At 41.2% G+C, this 15,000-nt stretch overlaps 1 non-coding gene and 1 pseudogene across 1 annotated transcript; both read right to left on the reverse strand.

Annotated features, from left to right (window-relative positions):
* Nucleotides 1-4,413: 4,413 nt before the first annotated feature.
* Nucleotides 4,414-13,868, reverse strand: LOC127011973 (large subunit ribosomal RNA; annotated as a pseudogene).
* Nucleotides 13,869-14,270: 402 nt separating this feature from the next.
* LOC127012014 (5.8S ribosomal RNA) lies at nt 14,271-14,449 on the reverse strand. Its single transcript, XR_007765437.1, has one exon. It is a non-coding gene; the product is annotated as a 5.8S ribosomal RNA (ribosomal RNA).
* Between the last annotated feature and the right edge of the window lie 551 nt (nt 14,450-15,000).

A 15,000-nucleotide genomic window follows, 5' to 3' on the forward strand; every position in this document is an offset into this window, starting at 1 on the left:
CTTTGCCACTCACCCATATAGTGTTCTCTTATATAATAAGAAAACGCACTTTTATTTTCATTATATGGATATATTGCCTTCCTCATATTTGCCACACCACCTATAGTAGTTTTTGGACACGCTGTCTCCCATTCGGGTATATTCAATTCTCTTTGCCACTCACCCTTATAGTATTCTCTTATTTAATAAGAATACTAAAATACTTCTCATATTATAGATGTAATCTATTAACTTCTCAATATCCATACGGTTTATGTATGGTATTGACAAAATCCTATGCATTTGCATAAGATTTATTTTGCCACAATTTATAGTACTAGTGCCGCCCTCACTAGGTATAAATATCTCATTTCGCTAGTAGTGTATGGGCAAATTCTACTAGCTATTCTCATAAATATGTCACTTATATGCCATATCTATACAATTCATGCACTTTTATATGTATATTTGCTATATTATACATTATTATGCCTTATAGGTATTATACCTATAAGCCACATCCATACGATTATTATGTATGGTTTTTTATTCATATCCATATACTGTATTCACTTTTATATGGATATGATTGGCGTTTTATATAGTATTGACAAAATCATAAGTTTGACCAATACGAGGAGAGGTCCGCCAACGACCACCTCCCTATAGGTGTTTTTGGACACGCTGTCTCCCATTCGACTGCTTACTATACTAGGGGCTACCCGCTCCGTATGATATTCTCTCATATAACAAGAGAATGCAAGAAATATTCGTATTTTATGAATATAATCCATTTATTTTTCAATATCCATACGTTTTACTTAGTTTTTTGTACGGTATTGACAAAATCCTATGCATTTGCATAAGATTTATTTTGCCACAATTTATAGTACTAGTGCCGCCCTCACTAGGTATAAATATCTCATTTCGCTAGTAGTGTATGGGGAAATTCTACTAGCTATTCTCATAAATATGTCACTTATATGCCATATCTATACAATTCATGCACTTTTATATGTATATTTGCTATATTATACATTATTATGCCTTATAGGTATTATACCTATAAGCCACATCCATACGATTGCTTAATATAAATATATGTATAATTTTTTATACATATTTTTTTTTTATTTATGTATGGTTTTTTATTCATATCCATATACTGTATTCAATTTTATATGGATATGATTGGCGTTTTATATAGTATTGACAAAATCATAAGTTTGACCAATACGAGGAGAGGTCCGCCAACGACCACCTCCCTATAGGTGTTTTTGGACACGCTGTCTCCCATTCGACTGCTTACTATACTAGGGGCTACCCGCTCCGTATGATATTCTCTCATATAACAAGAGAATGCAAGAAATATTCGTATTTTATGAATATAATCCATTTATTTTTCAATATCCATACGTTTTACTTAGTTTTTTGTACGGTATTGACAAAATCCTATGCATTTGCATAAGATTTATTTTGCCACAATTTATAGTACTAGTGCCGCCCTCACTAGGTATAAATATCTCATTTCGCTAGTAGTGTATGGGCAAATTCTACTAGCTATTCTCATAAATATGTCACTTATATGCCATATCTATACAATTCATGCACTTTTATATGTATATTTGCTATATTATACATTATTATGCCTTATAGGTATTATTCCTATAAGCCACATCCATACGATTGCTTAATATAAATATATGTATAATTTTTTATACATATTTTTTTTTATTTATGTATGGTTTTTTATTCATATCCATATACTGTATTCACTTTTATATGGATATGATTGGCGTTTTATATAGTATTGACAAAATCATAAGTTTGACCAATACGAGGAGAGGTCCGCCAACGACCACCTCCCTATAGGTGTTTTTGGACACGCTGTCTCCCATTCGACTGCTTACTATACTAGGGGCTACCCGCTCCGTATGATATTCTCTCATATAACAAGAGAATGCAAGAAATATTCGTATTTTATGAATATAATCCATTTATTTTTCAATATCCATACGTTTTACTTAGTTTTTTGTACGGTATTGACAAAATCCTATGCATTTGCATAAGATTTATTTTGCCACAATTTATAGTACTAGTGCCGCCCTCACTAGGTATAAATATCTCATTTCGCTAGTAGTGTATGGGCAAATTCTACTAGCTATTCTCATAAATGCCTTCTTTATGCCATATCTATACAATTTATGCACTTTTATATGTATATTTGCTAATATTATACATTATTATGCCTTATAGGTATTATACCTATAAGCCATATACATACGATTTCATTTTTTTATTTATATATGGTTTTGTATTTATAACCATATACCGTATTTACTTTTATAAGGATATGATTGGCGTTTTATATAGTATTGACAAAATTATAAGTTTGACAAACACTTTTTTAAGTCTTTTAGTTAAAATTGTCATTTTTAATTGACTATCTAAACACTAGATATATTTGCACATGGAGCAAAGAGTATAAAAATTGGTCGCGTCACTAATAATATCGCGATACATTTTTACTACCATCAAAATACCACATACGTTTATATGTCCTCTTTATTTAATTTGGTTTCTAAACCTCAGGAATAGTTTTAATTATATGTGCGCTCTAAGTTGAATGAATTTCTTGAATCTCTTTACTTGAATTTCTAAGACTTAAAAATATTTATAAATAGATGTCCTATTGCATAATATTTTTTTATCGCTTCACTTATAAAATAACGATCCTGCCTTTCTACCTTTGAATAAACATTCATATAAACATGGAGAAAAAAACGTTCGCGTCACTAACAGTATGTGACGATAAAATTTTGCTAACATTAAAAGGAACATATTTTTATATGTCAACTCTTAGTTGAATTGGTCTATTGCTTAAGATTCTAGACCTTAGGAATATTTTTATATTATATGTTTGCCAATCTTCGCGTCACTAAAAAGATGACGATTCATATTGTTATTATTAGATGGTCGAGTTGTACTTATATTGATATGTTAATCAAATTGGTCTCTTACTTGAAAATCTAGACCTTAGGAATATTTTTATATTATATGTTTGCCAATCTTCGCGTCACTAATAAGATGACGATTCATATTGTTATTATTAGATGGTCGAGTTGTACTTATATTGATATGTTAATCAAATTGGTCTCTTACTTGAAAATCTAGACCTTAGGAATATTTGTATATTATATGTTTGCCAATCTTCGCGTCAGTAATAAGATGACGATTCATATTGTTATTATTAGATGGTCGAGTTGTACTTATATTGATATGTTAATCAAATTGGTCTCTTACTTGAAAATCTAGACCTTAGGAATATTTTTATATTATATGTTTGCCAATCTTCGCGTCACTAATAAGATGACGATTCATATTGTTATTATTAGATGGTCGAGTTGTACTTATATTGATATGTTAATCAAATTGGTCTCTTACTTGAAAATCTAGACCTTAGGAATATTTTTATATTATATGTTTGCCAATCTTCGCGTCACTAATAAGATGACGATTCATATTGTTATTATTAGATGGTCGAGTTGTACTTATATTGATATGTTAATCAAATTGGTCTCTTACTTGAAAATCTAGACCTTAGGAATATTTTTATATTATATGTTTGCCAATCTTCGCGTCACTAATAAGATGACGATTCATATTGTTATTATTAGATGGTCGAGTTGTACTTATATTGATATGTTAATCAAATTGGTCTCTTACTTGAAAATCTAGACCTTAGGAATATTTTTATATTATATGTTTGCCAATCTTCGCGTCACTAATAAGATGACGATTCATATTGTTATTATTAGATGGTCGAGTTGTACTTATATTGATATGTTAATCAAATTGGTCTCTTACTTGAAAATCTAGACCTTAGGAATATTTTTATATTATATGTTTGCCAATCTTCGCGTCACTAATAAGATGACGATTCATATTATTATTAGATGGTCGAGTTGTACTTATATTGATATGTTAATCAAATTGGTCTCTTACTTGAAAATCTAGACCTTAGGAATATTTTTATATTATATGTTTGCCAATCTTCGCGTCACTAATAAGATGACGATTCATATTGTTATTATTAGATGGTCGAGTTGTACTTATATTGATATGTTAATCAAATTGGTCTCTTACTTGAAAATCTAGACCTTAGGAATATTTTTATATTATATGTTTGCCAATCTTCGCGTCACTAATAAGATGACGATTCATATTGTTATTATTAGATGGTCGAGTTGTACTTATATTGATATGTTAATCAAATTGGTCTCTTACTTGAAAATCTAGACCTTAGGAATGTAATATATAAAGGATTAAAAATTCGCCACAAAGCCAAGCAAACAATCAATGCATACAAATAGATTGTTGGTTGAACTTTATATAAGAAGTTCAACACAACAAATAAATTATGCAATTTTATTATCGAATCATCAAGCAAAGGATAAGCTTCAGTGGATCGCAGTATGGCAGCTGCTCAACCACTTACAACACCTTGCCTGTTACAAAAGTCGTTTACAATTGATTCTAGGCTTTGTCATTGTATTAAATAATGCTTTTATATGTAACTAGCGCGGCATCAGGTGATCAAAGATCCTCCCAATTTACTATGTTACAAATTACATTGGCATCACATCCATTGTCGTTTAAAAAGTAAATTATAAACTTTAAATGGTTTAGAAGCCATACAATGCAAATTGCCCCTTATTTATCATTGCAGTCCAGCACGGATACGACCTTAGAGGCGTTCAGGCATAATCCAACGGACGTAGCGTCATACCACTGTTCGCTCGAACAAGTATTGTGCCATTGGTCCGTACCTGCGGTTCCTCTCGTACTACGCAGGAATGCTGTCGCAACAACGTTTTGTCATTAGTAGGGTAAAACTAACCTGTCTCACGACGGTCTAAACCCAGCTCACGTTCCCTTGCATGGGTGAACAATCCAACGCTTGGTGAATTTTGCTTCACAATGATAGGAAGAGCCGACATCGAAGGATCAAAAAGCGACGTCGCTATGAACGCTTGGCCGCCACAAGCCAGTTATCCCTATGGTAACTTTTCTGACACCTCTTGTTAAAAACTCTTTAAACCAAAAGGATCGATAGGCCGAGCTTTTGCTGTCCCTGTGTGTACTGAACACCGAGATCAAGTCAGCATTTGCCCTTTTGCTCTATGTGTGGTTTCTGTCCGCACTGAGCTGGCCTTGGGACACCTCCGTTATTATTTGAGAGATGTACCGCCCCAGTCAAACTCCCTACCTGGCAATGTCCTTGAATTGGATCATACCTGAGTAATTGGAGTTATACCAAATTTTCAAATCAAAAATACATATATGCACCGTTTTATTAAAGAATTTGTTTGCGATTATATAACAAACTCGTGATACTTTGATCAAGAAGCTTGCATCAAAACCCAATACCATAAGATATAATAAATATATCCGTATAATGGCTAGGAAATGATACACGTTCCATTTAATCAAGTAAGTAAGGAAACAATAAGAGTAGTGGTATTTCATTGGCGATACCAAACCGAGGTCTAATATCTCCCACTTATTCTACACCTCTTATGTCTCCTTACACTGCCAGATTAGAGTCAAGCTCAAAAGGGTCTTCTTTCCCCGCTAATTATTCCAAGCCCGTTCCCTTGGCTGTGGTTTCGCTAGATAGTAGATAGGGACAGGTGTGTCTCGGATCCCTCCGAACTTATTTAACGTGACGTGTTCCGCACTGAAGGGATTACAGCCACGGCATTCTAATATACCCACAAGGGAGTATATAATGCAAGGGTCTGGGTTAAGCGCCAAACCAACGCCCTGGACTAGAAGCTATAGCTATGTACATAGCAACCACCCCAGTAGCAATTTAAGTACTTGCTTGTCGGGCAAGCACTCCCCCTTGCATAGGGGCGAGATCTATCTAAAATCTCTACTGTTCTTTGGGTCGCAGCACCCGAGTTGTATTAACGCAACATCCACGTCGAGCCCGGGGACTCTACCCGCGATATAGGTGTCAACCACAGCCACCACGAAACTCCCACTAGGGGGCCGACCTCAATGAGTAGCCTTGGAGAACCACTCAACCCGTGGCACCGAAATTTCAGGCTCGGTGGGCCTCACCCCTTCAGCTCCGACAAGCTCGGATGGGGCAACCATGTCATATTAGTCGCCTCCTACGACAAGCAATGACAAGCTGTGGCAGTATTCTTCGCCGTTGCCACACGGCAAGGGGGTTTTGGGACTATTGTCCCGGCGCCTGCGGTTCATCCCTCGTCGCTTCCATCCTACGCCTCGAGAAGGCAGCATCAGCAAAAGCTCCTAGGAGACGCATCCGTTCTGGGGTCTCGACTACTCCTGCGACGTTCCATCGTTCTTGGACTCGAACAATGCCAAGGGCATCCAAGTCACGCAAATCGCTATAGAGGCGGCACTCACATAGTACGTGAAGCCAGTCCTCACTCTCCTCTCCACATGAGCATGCGGTTGTGGTGCTGAGGGTTCTACCATGGAGGAAAGCGTTGAACGACCCGTGTCCTGTCAGCAAGAATCCGGCTCTTAAGGTGAAGACAAAGTCCTTCCTCTTGTAGACGAACGCTGCCTCTGGGAAAAACTGGCGAGTCACAAAACCGTGAGCCGCTTGGTCCCATCTGAGTTGCCACTCATTTAGCAGACATTCGTCTAGCAGAGCCATCTTGGATTTCCAGTCCAACACAGACAAGTCCTGTCCATAGAGCCAGTCGCTCTCGTCCAGGGGAACGTGCTTTCTGAGCTTAAACTTCACTGCCATCCTGTGAGCATCTAAATCCATTGGAGGAGCACCAGCAAGCACCTGCAGTGCCACCGTGGACACTGTGCGGCATACCGGTAGGCATCCTAATAGGATGGTCCTCTGGCACGAGGTGAGGAGTCTTAAGGACTTGCCCTTGCTCGCCGCCTTGTACCAGACCGAGGCACCGAAGAGTGCACAGGGGACCATGAGTCCGCTGTATATCGTCCTCTTAGCACGGGAGCTGAGCCCCCAATCGACTCGGAGCACCCGTGCTAGCCCTCCGGCAACTCCAGCCAGCCGATCTCTGAGAGCAGAGATATGCGGGAGAAAGCTCATCCGCTCGCCGACTAAGATGCCAAGGTACCGGCATTTGGTGACGTATGGCAGGCTTGCTCCAGCAAACCGTACCGTCGGTCTCCTAGTGTCTGAAAGATTCCCTTTCAGCAACATGATTGCCGTCTTGCTGGTTGACACACTCACTCCAACCTCAGCTCCCCAGGCTCCCACGATGTCCATCAACTGCTCGCCCTTTCGCTCCAGATCGGCACGGGAATTCCCATCGACGAAAAGTAGCAAGTCATCTGCAAACGCGCTCAGAGCACAATGTGGCTCCAGGCGCTGAAGCAGCACATCCATCAGTAGGTTCCAAATAAATGGACCACTGACGGACCCTTGCGGGCAGCCCCGTGTAACCGACACTGTGGCCGCTTCGTAACTGCTGATGATACTGGCACTTCGACCGGAGAAATAACTTTTCCACAAGTCTATCTCTCGACAGCCGACGTCGATAAGCCGATCCAGCACCGCGTTCCACTCAACATTGTCGAAGGCACCCTTGAAATCAACAAAGATTCCCAGCACCCTCCTCTCGCGGCTGGTGGAAACGGTGTTTTTAGCGTGCATCCACGCATCCTCAACGCAGCGTCCAGGCCGAAATCCAAATTGCCATCTGCAGCCATCCGGTAGCACATCCTTCAGTCGATTCACCATGATCCCTTCCAGCACCTTTCCGAACACTGGCAAAAGGCATATGCCACGATAAGAGGCAGGATCGCTCCTGTCCTTATCTGGCCCCTTTACCAGCGGTATCACTCTCGGGTGTTTCCACTCGGCAGGAAAATATCCTTCCGAGAGGCATCGAGAGTACAACTTCGTCAGGTGCTGAGGGATAGCACGCCATACCTCCTTGACGATCCCACCCGTGATGCCGTCCATTCCCGGCGATCGCCGGCTTCTCAGCTTCGCGACGCTGGTTGCCACCTCGAAGGCTTCGAGGGTCGGTGGAGCAGCAGGAGTTATACCCTCACGCACTGTGGATTCCGCAACAGGGAAGAAGTTGCGGAGGAGTATATCTGCGCAGTCGTGCCATGTCGTAAGTAGCGCGCCGTTCGACCTAAGACATCCAAGATCGGTTGTCTTTTTCCGGCCTCGGCATATTCGGTAGGCGTGCCCCCATGGATCATCCTTGTGCCGTCCCACGAAGTCCCGCCAGTTTTGTTCCTTTGTCATCAGGATAAGCTTCTTATACTGGCCTGAGGCAAGCCTTAATCCAGCGGCAAGTCGCTCAACATCGCCGGTGCCACTCCGACGAGCTGCCTGCAGCCTGCGCCTCAGTCTCCTGACCTCTTGGCGCTTGGTACTCAGTTCAGGATTCCACCATATTACGTTTCCCCTTGCTGCAGGTATCCTGCGCCCTATTACCCTGTCGCACACTTCGTGTACGATGGAGCGAAGGGCTGACACATGATCATCCAACGGCGATTCCTCCAGTTCCTCGAGACATTCAGCTACATCCCTTAGTTCTACTCTGAATCTTCGCCAACTTGCATTGGAGAGCCTCCATTGCGGTACCGGAGCTAGGCTCTCAACGGTACTGCTTGGATCTGGAGTAACCTCAACAGTGATGATGTTGTGGTCACTCAGCTCCCAGAAGTCAACTCTCCATTCGTATGTTGCCCACACACGCGCTGCTTCGTTGGTGAAGGTCACGTCGATATCACTTCTGGAGCGGTGATTATCGAACGTGAACACCTGGCTGGTCGTATTAAGCACACAGACACCGCTTGCGATGATCCACTCGTCCATGTGCTGTCCCCGTTCGCGATTCAGACGGTCTCCAGAGTTAGCTGGAGTTTTGCTGAACCACATCGGGGAAACCGCATTCGCATCAAGTCCGAGGATTGTCGGTGTCCTGCTGGCTAGCAGCAGAACCGTATCCAGGTAGTCAGTGTAGGGCTGCAGGGCAGCTGAGTACTGGCAGTATACGGAGGACAGAAAAATGGTGCCGTATTTTCCTGTGACACTCACGCACACTCCATAATCCGTCGTCAATGTCTCGATGGGCATGCAGATGGCAGACGGGTCGTCCACGATGATGGCAGCTTTCTTCCTTTTGTCAGCGAAGATTCTCATGCCTCCAGGGAGTCCAGTGAGACGCTTGCCTGCGTCCACATAGGGCTCCTGAATGAGTGCGAACAGGTGGCCAGCATCTCTCATCCGCTTTGCAAGCTCGATGACAGCGCAACGGCCTCGACCACAATTCGCTTGGATGAAGCTGAACATGTTAATGTCTAGCTTGCACCCTGGCTAGCACAGCGCTATATATCGGGCATCCACCCGAGAGCATATAGTGCCCCGAGGGTAGCCCTTTATGGCGGCAGTTACGGCAGTCCACCGCATTTTTGCACTTCGCCGCGACGTGGTCGTTCTGTCCGCACTGGCGGCAGACCTGGTTTTCTCTAGCGTACCGACACTCGCTGACTTTGTGGTCAAAACCAAGGCATCGGTGGCACGCATAGGTGCGCACTTGAGAGCGGCAGCGGTAAGAGAACCACTTGATATACACCCTCCCGCTTTCGAGAACGGCCAACGCCTGATCATCTACTTCCAGCGTCACGTTTATAGTGGCGCTGTTAGCTGCTGACCAGGGCTTGGTCGCCAGGACTACCGCCTTCTGGAACTCCTTCAGCGACATCTCCTCGAAGTTTTTCTCTTTTAACTCCATCATGAACTCATCCGGCGTCACAGTGGTGTCCACATCCTGTACCGTCACCCTGGGTTTTGCGGCAGTGTTTTTGGACACCTTAAGGCCCACCTCAGCGAATTTTGCGGAGGCAACGATTTTCGACATCTCCGCCTGCGATGGCGTGCGAATAATCGCGCCGCCCCGCTTCAACTCTCGCACCTCATGCACTCTGACGCCCAAAGCAGGCGCTACCTCTTTGCGGACCTTGTCCGCAATTTGCCTCCCTGATAAGGCCGGATCATCACATGCAACGACTGCCGACCAGGTCTCCCGGATTTTCCGCGGTGCGGCTACAGGGGCATAGGGGGCGACAGGGGCAGCAGGTGAGGCGATAAGGTGCGCGCCTCTAGCAGCGGCGGCTGCGTATGAGACGGCCGAGGCAACCGGTGCCTGCTTCTTAAGGCGGTCCTCAAGCACTCCAATCCGTATAAGGAGGGCTGCAACAACCTCCTCGTAGCGGTTGGCTACGGACTGCACCTTCACATTTGTGGCCGGGTTGGCATAGGAGACCATGAACATCCTACCGATCTCCGATCGGATGTCCCCCATCTCGGCAGCGACGGCACCATTACCTCTCCACTCCCTATCCGAGAAGGATTTTAGAGGACTGGCTGGTGCAACGAAGGTCTTCTCGTGTTCAGCAGAGGATGCAGCAGCGGCGGGGGCTGCGGGAGCGGCAGGGGCTGCGGCAAGGGCAGCGACAGGGGCAGCGGCAGCGGCAGCAGCAGGGGCAGCGGCAGCGGCAGCGGCAGCGGCAGCGGCAGGGGCTGTCGCAGTGTCAGCGGCAGTTGCATCCAGTGCCATCAACTTGCACCTAGAGGCGTCCCTCAGCGGCGCTTTATTGCGCTTACCTCTGGGTCGTCCTCTGCCCCCACTGCTTCCCCTACTACTAGCACTCTCACTGCCAGAATCTCCAACATCCATTTTGGGTGGCGCCATCCGCCGGTTATCGGCAGTTCCAACCCAAAAGCTTTTCCACCAAGGACTTACCCCTTTATTATCAGCTGGTCGGAAAGCTCTATCAGCTGATCAGCTGATAAAAGTTTAGCGATGACACAAACCGCACAGCTGTTTTAGGCAAAATGTGCCTAAATAAGCCTAACGCCTCTCTCATGAGAGCGCCTCTCTCGTGACACACGTGGCGCAATGGAAAATTTCCAATGGGAAAAACCCAATTTCACCCGGTTTCACCACTTTTACACAGGGAAAACACGCGCACTGGGTTCGCAGGCACAAAACACGAATTTTCGTGCTGTTTCTAGCTTCGTATCTGGTCTCTATCAGTCAATATTGGCTACACTCGCGGAGCGTACGGAAAACACGTCTGTTCGCACGAGCAATCTAACACCGACTGTGAGTAGTAGATAGGGACAGTAGGAATCTCGTTAATCCATTCATGCGCGTCACTAATTAGATGACGAGGCATTTGGCTACCTTAAGAGAGTCATAGTTACTCCCGCCGTTGACCCGCGCTTACTTGAATTTCTTCACTTTGACATTCAGAGCACTGGGCAGAAATCACATTGTGTCAACACCCGCTAGGGCCATCACAATGCTTTGTTTTAATTAGACAGTCGGATTCCCCAAGTCCGTGCCAGTTCTGAATTGATTGTTAATTGATAATCGTTATAATTAATAAGAACTAATTGGTTTAACCCAATTAGTATTCTTAAAAATTTTAGCAAGAAAGTTCCACAATTGGCTACGTAACTAAACTATCCGGGGAACAAGTAACTAACATAAATGCTAGAAACTCTATTTACCCAGAACGAGCACATAAACCATGTTATTGTTTCCCAATCAAGCCCGACTATCTCAATCTTCAGAGCCAATCCTTATCCCGAAGTTACGGATCTAATTTGCCGACTTCCCTTACCTACATTATTCTATCGACTAGAGACTCTTCACCTTGGAGACCAGCTGCGGATATTGGTACGGCCTGTTGAGAAGTTTGCGTGTCCCCACCATAAATTTTCAAGGTCCGAGGAGAAAATATCGACACAACAGTATATGTCATGCTCTTCTAGCCCATCTACCATATCTCTCTGCGAAAGACTTCCATGGTAGTACGGCTATAAAACAGAAAAGAAAACTCTTCCGATATCTCTCGACGGCTTCTTTATGGTCGTTCCTGTTGCCAGGATGAGCACGAGGCCCATATTTAATAACAAACGGATACTCAACAGGTTACGGAATTGGAACCGTATTCCCTTTCGTTCAAAATTATTCAAGTATATTAATTTAGCTAGATTTTATATAATATATATATTTGTTTGGCATTTGTATTTTACTTGAAAATTTTCGGCTTTCGCCTTGAACTTAGGACCGACTAACTCGTGATCAACCACTGTTCACACGAAACCCTTCTCCACTTCAGTCCTCCAAGGTCTCATTCGATTATTTGCTACTACCACCAAGATCTGTACCAATGGCAGCTCCATGCAGGCTTACGCCAAACACTTCTACGCATACCATTGTACCTTCCTACTCACTAAAGTTTCAAAATTTATATTACAAGTAATATAAATCATCTACTTTAGCGGTAATGTATAGGTATACAACTTAAGCGCCATCCATTTTAAGGGCTAGTTGCTTCGGCAGGTGAGTTGTTACACACTCCTTAGCGGATTTCGACTTCCATGATCACCGTCCTGCTGTTTTAAGCAACCAACGCCTTTCATGGTATCTGCATGAGTTGTTAATTTGGGCACCGTAACATTACGTTTGGTTCATCCCACAGCGCCAGTTCTGCTTACCAAAAGTGGCCCACTGGGCACATTATATCATAACCTTGAACTTCATATCAAGAAAGTTAAGGTTCTTACCCATTTAAAGTTTGAGAATAGGTTAAGATCGTTTCGACCCTAAGGCCTCTAATCATTCGCTTTACCAGATAAGATTATTTTATATAATATTAAAATGCACCAGCTATCCTGAGGGAAACTTCGGAAGGAACCAGCTACTAGATGGTTCGATTGGTCTTTCGCCCCTATACTCAATTCTGACAATCGATTTGCACGTCAGAACTGTTTCGGTCTTCCATCAGGGTTTCCCCTGACTTCAACCTGATCAAGTATAGTTCACCATCTTTCGGGTCACAGCATATATGCTCAAGGTACGTTCCAGTTAGAGGCATAAATAATATAAATATCATTATACATAACTATATAGAACGCCCCGGGATTGTGTTAATTAGCTATAAATAGTTAAAAAACTAATCCCATTATTAGTCAAGTTAATTACGCTATTAGGTTTATATCCCAATAACTTGCACATATGTTAGACTCCTTGGTCCGTGTTTCAAGACGGGTCCCGAAGGTATCCTGAATCTTTCGCATTGTTAATCCTACAAGTGCATATAATAAACACAAAAATCAATGATAATTATGCCATTATATAATTCCGAAAAATTAACGCACTGTATTCATATAAATCTATCAGCACTTTATCAAATTAATAACATTTATTCTGTGTTAAAATGCAAGCAAATTAATTTGAATAAACTATAAGTTATATTTTATGATAAATTTGGTATGCTAATAGATTACAATGTCCTTATATGGAAAAAATGCACACTATTATCATAATATTGTTTAAATATTACAATTCTAATGATGAATTTTCCATAACGGATATTCAGGTTCATCGGGCTTAACCTCTAAGCAGTTTCACGTACTGTTTAACTCTCTATTCAGAGTTCTTTTCAACTTTCCCTCACGGTACTTGTTTACTATCGGTCTCATGGTTATATTTAGTTTTAGATGGAGTTTACCACCCACTTAGTGCTGCACTATCAAGCAACACGACTCTTTGGAAACATCATCTAGTAATCATTAACGTTATACGGGCCTGGCACCCTCTATGGGTAAATGGCCTCATTTAAGAAGGACTTAAATCGTTAATTTCTCATACTAGAATATTGACGCTCCATACACTGCATCTCACATTTGCCATATAGACAAAGTGACTTAGTGCTGAACTGATTTCTTTTCGCTCGCCGCTACTAAGAAAATCCTTGTTAGTTTCTTTTCCTCCCCTAATTAATATGCTTAAATTCAGGGGGTAGTCCCATATGAGTTGAGGTTGTGTATAACTTTTATATGCAATTAATTCTTTATATATAATGATAAAACATTTTATTAAATTCGTTATATTAATAATATCTGTATATAAATGGCATTTGTTTGATTTAACGAATCAACGAAGAATAATAATATTGTCAACGGTTTTCTATTTTCTAATCATTAATAAGAGACAATTCTAGATAAATTTTTATGCTAGACATTTCTCAGTATCATTTGATTGAAAAAGAAAATATTTCTCTTCGTTTTTCACATTCAAATTATTTACTAATGTGAGATAATGTTTTTCATATATTTTTTAATATTATGAATAAAATAATTAAATTATTATTATCCAATAATATACCATATGATTATAAAATTTCATTATAAAATTTGTATAAGCAACTTAATTAGCATAGTCTTACAACCCTCAACCATATGTAGTCCAAGCAGCACTATAAAATTAATTAAAGTACATAACAGCATGGACTGCGATATGCGTTCAAAATGTCGATGTTCATGTGTCCTGCAGTTCACACGATGACGCACAGTTTGCTGCGTTCTTCATCGACCCATGAGCCGAGTGATCCACCGCTTAGAGTTTTATAAATTGGTTTCTTAATTTTGTCAAATATGTTTTTATTGAAAGAAATTAAAAATACACCATTTTACTGGCATATATCAATTCCTTCAATAAATTTATTTTTATACCTAAAACGAATGCTGCGAAATGTCCTAGTTTTATATAACCAATATATATCAAAGTATTTCTTTTTAATTGCATTTATTGTAAATAAATATATATATATATATATTAATACTTTTTTAGCGATATAAATTGAAATTTATATAAAACATTAACCTGTATAAAACCAGGTACAACATTGTACATTTTAGGTTGTTGCATTATCCAATGTATGCGCATAACTGAGATGAACAATACATATCGCAACGCGTGTATATTATGGTCCATATACACACAGTATTTTAATTGTGTTTATATACAATAATAATTTAATATTATTATTTTAATAATTCGATTTGCTTGTTCGAATTTTTATTTGTTTGTTTTGGCTGCTTATTATTTCTCTCATATGTATTAAATACAATATATAATTTTAATATTTGCATTATTTCGATTTGCTTGTTCGAAA

This window comes from Drosophila biarmipes, unplaced genomic scaffold (genome assembly GCF_025231255.1).
Source record: "Drosophila biarmipes strain raj3 unplaced genomic scaffold, RU_DBia_V1.1 ptg000016l, whole genome shotgun sequence".
Classification (NCBI taxonomy): Eukaryota; Metazoa; Arthropoda; class Insecta; order Diptera; family Drosophilidae; genus Drosophila; species Drosophila biarmipes.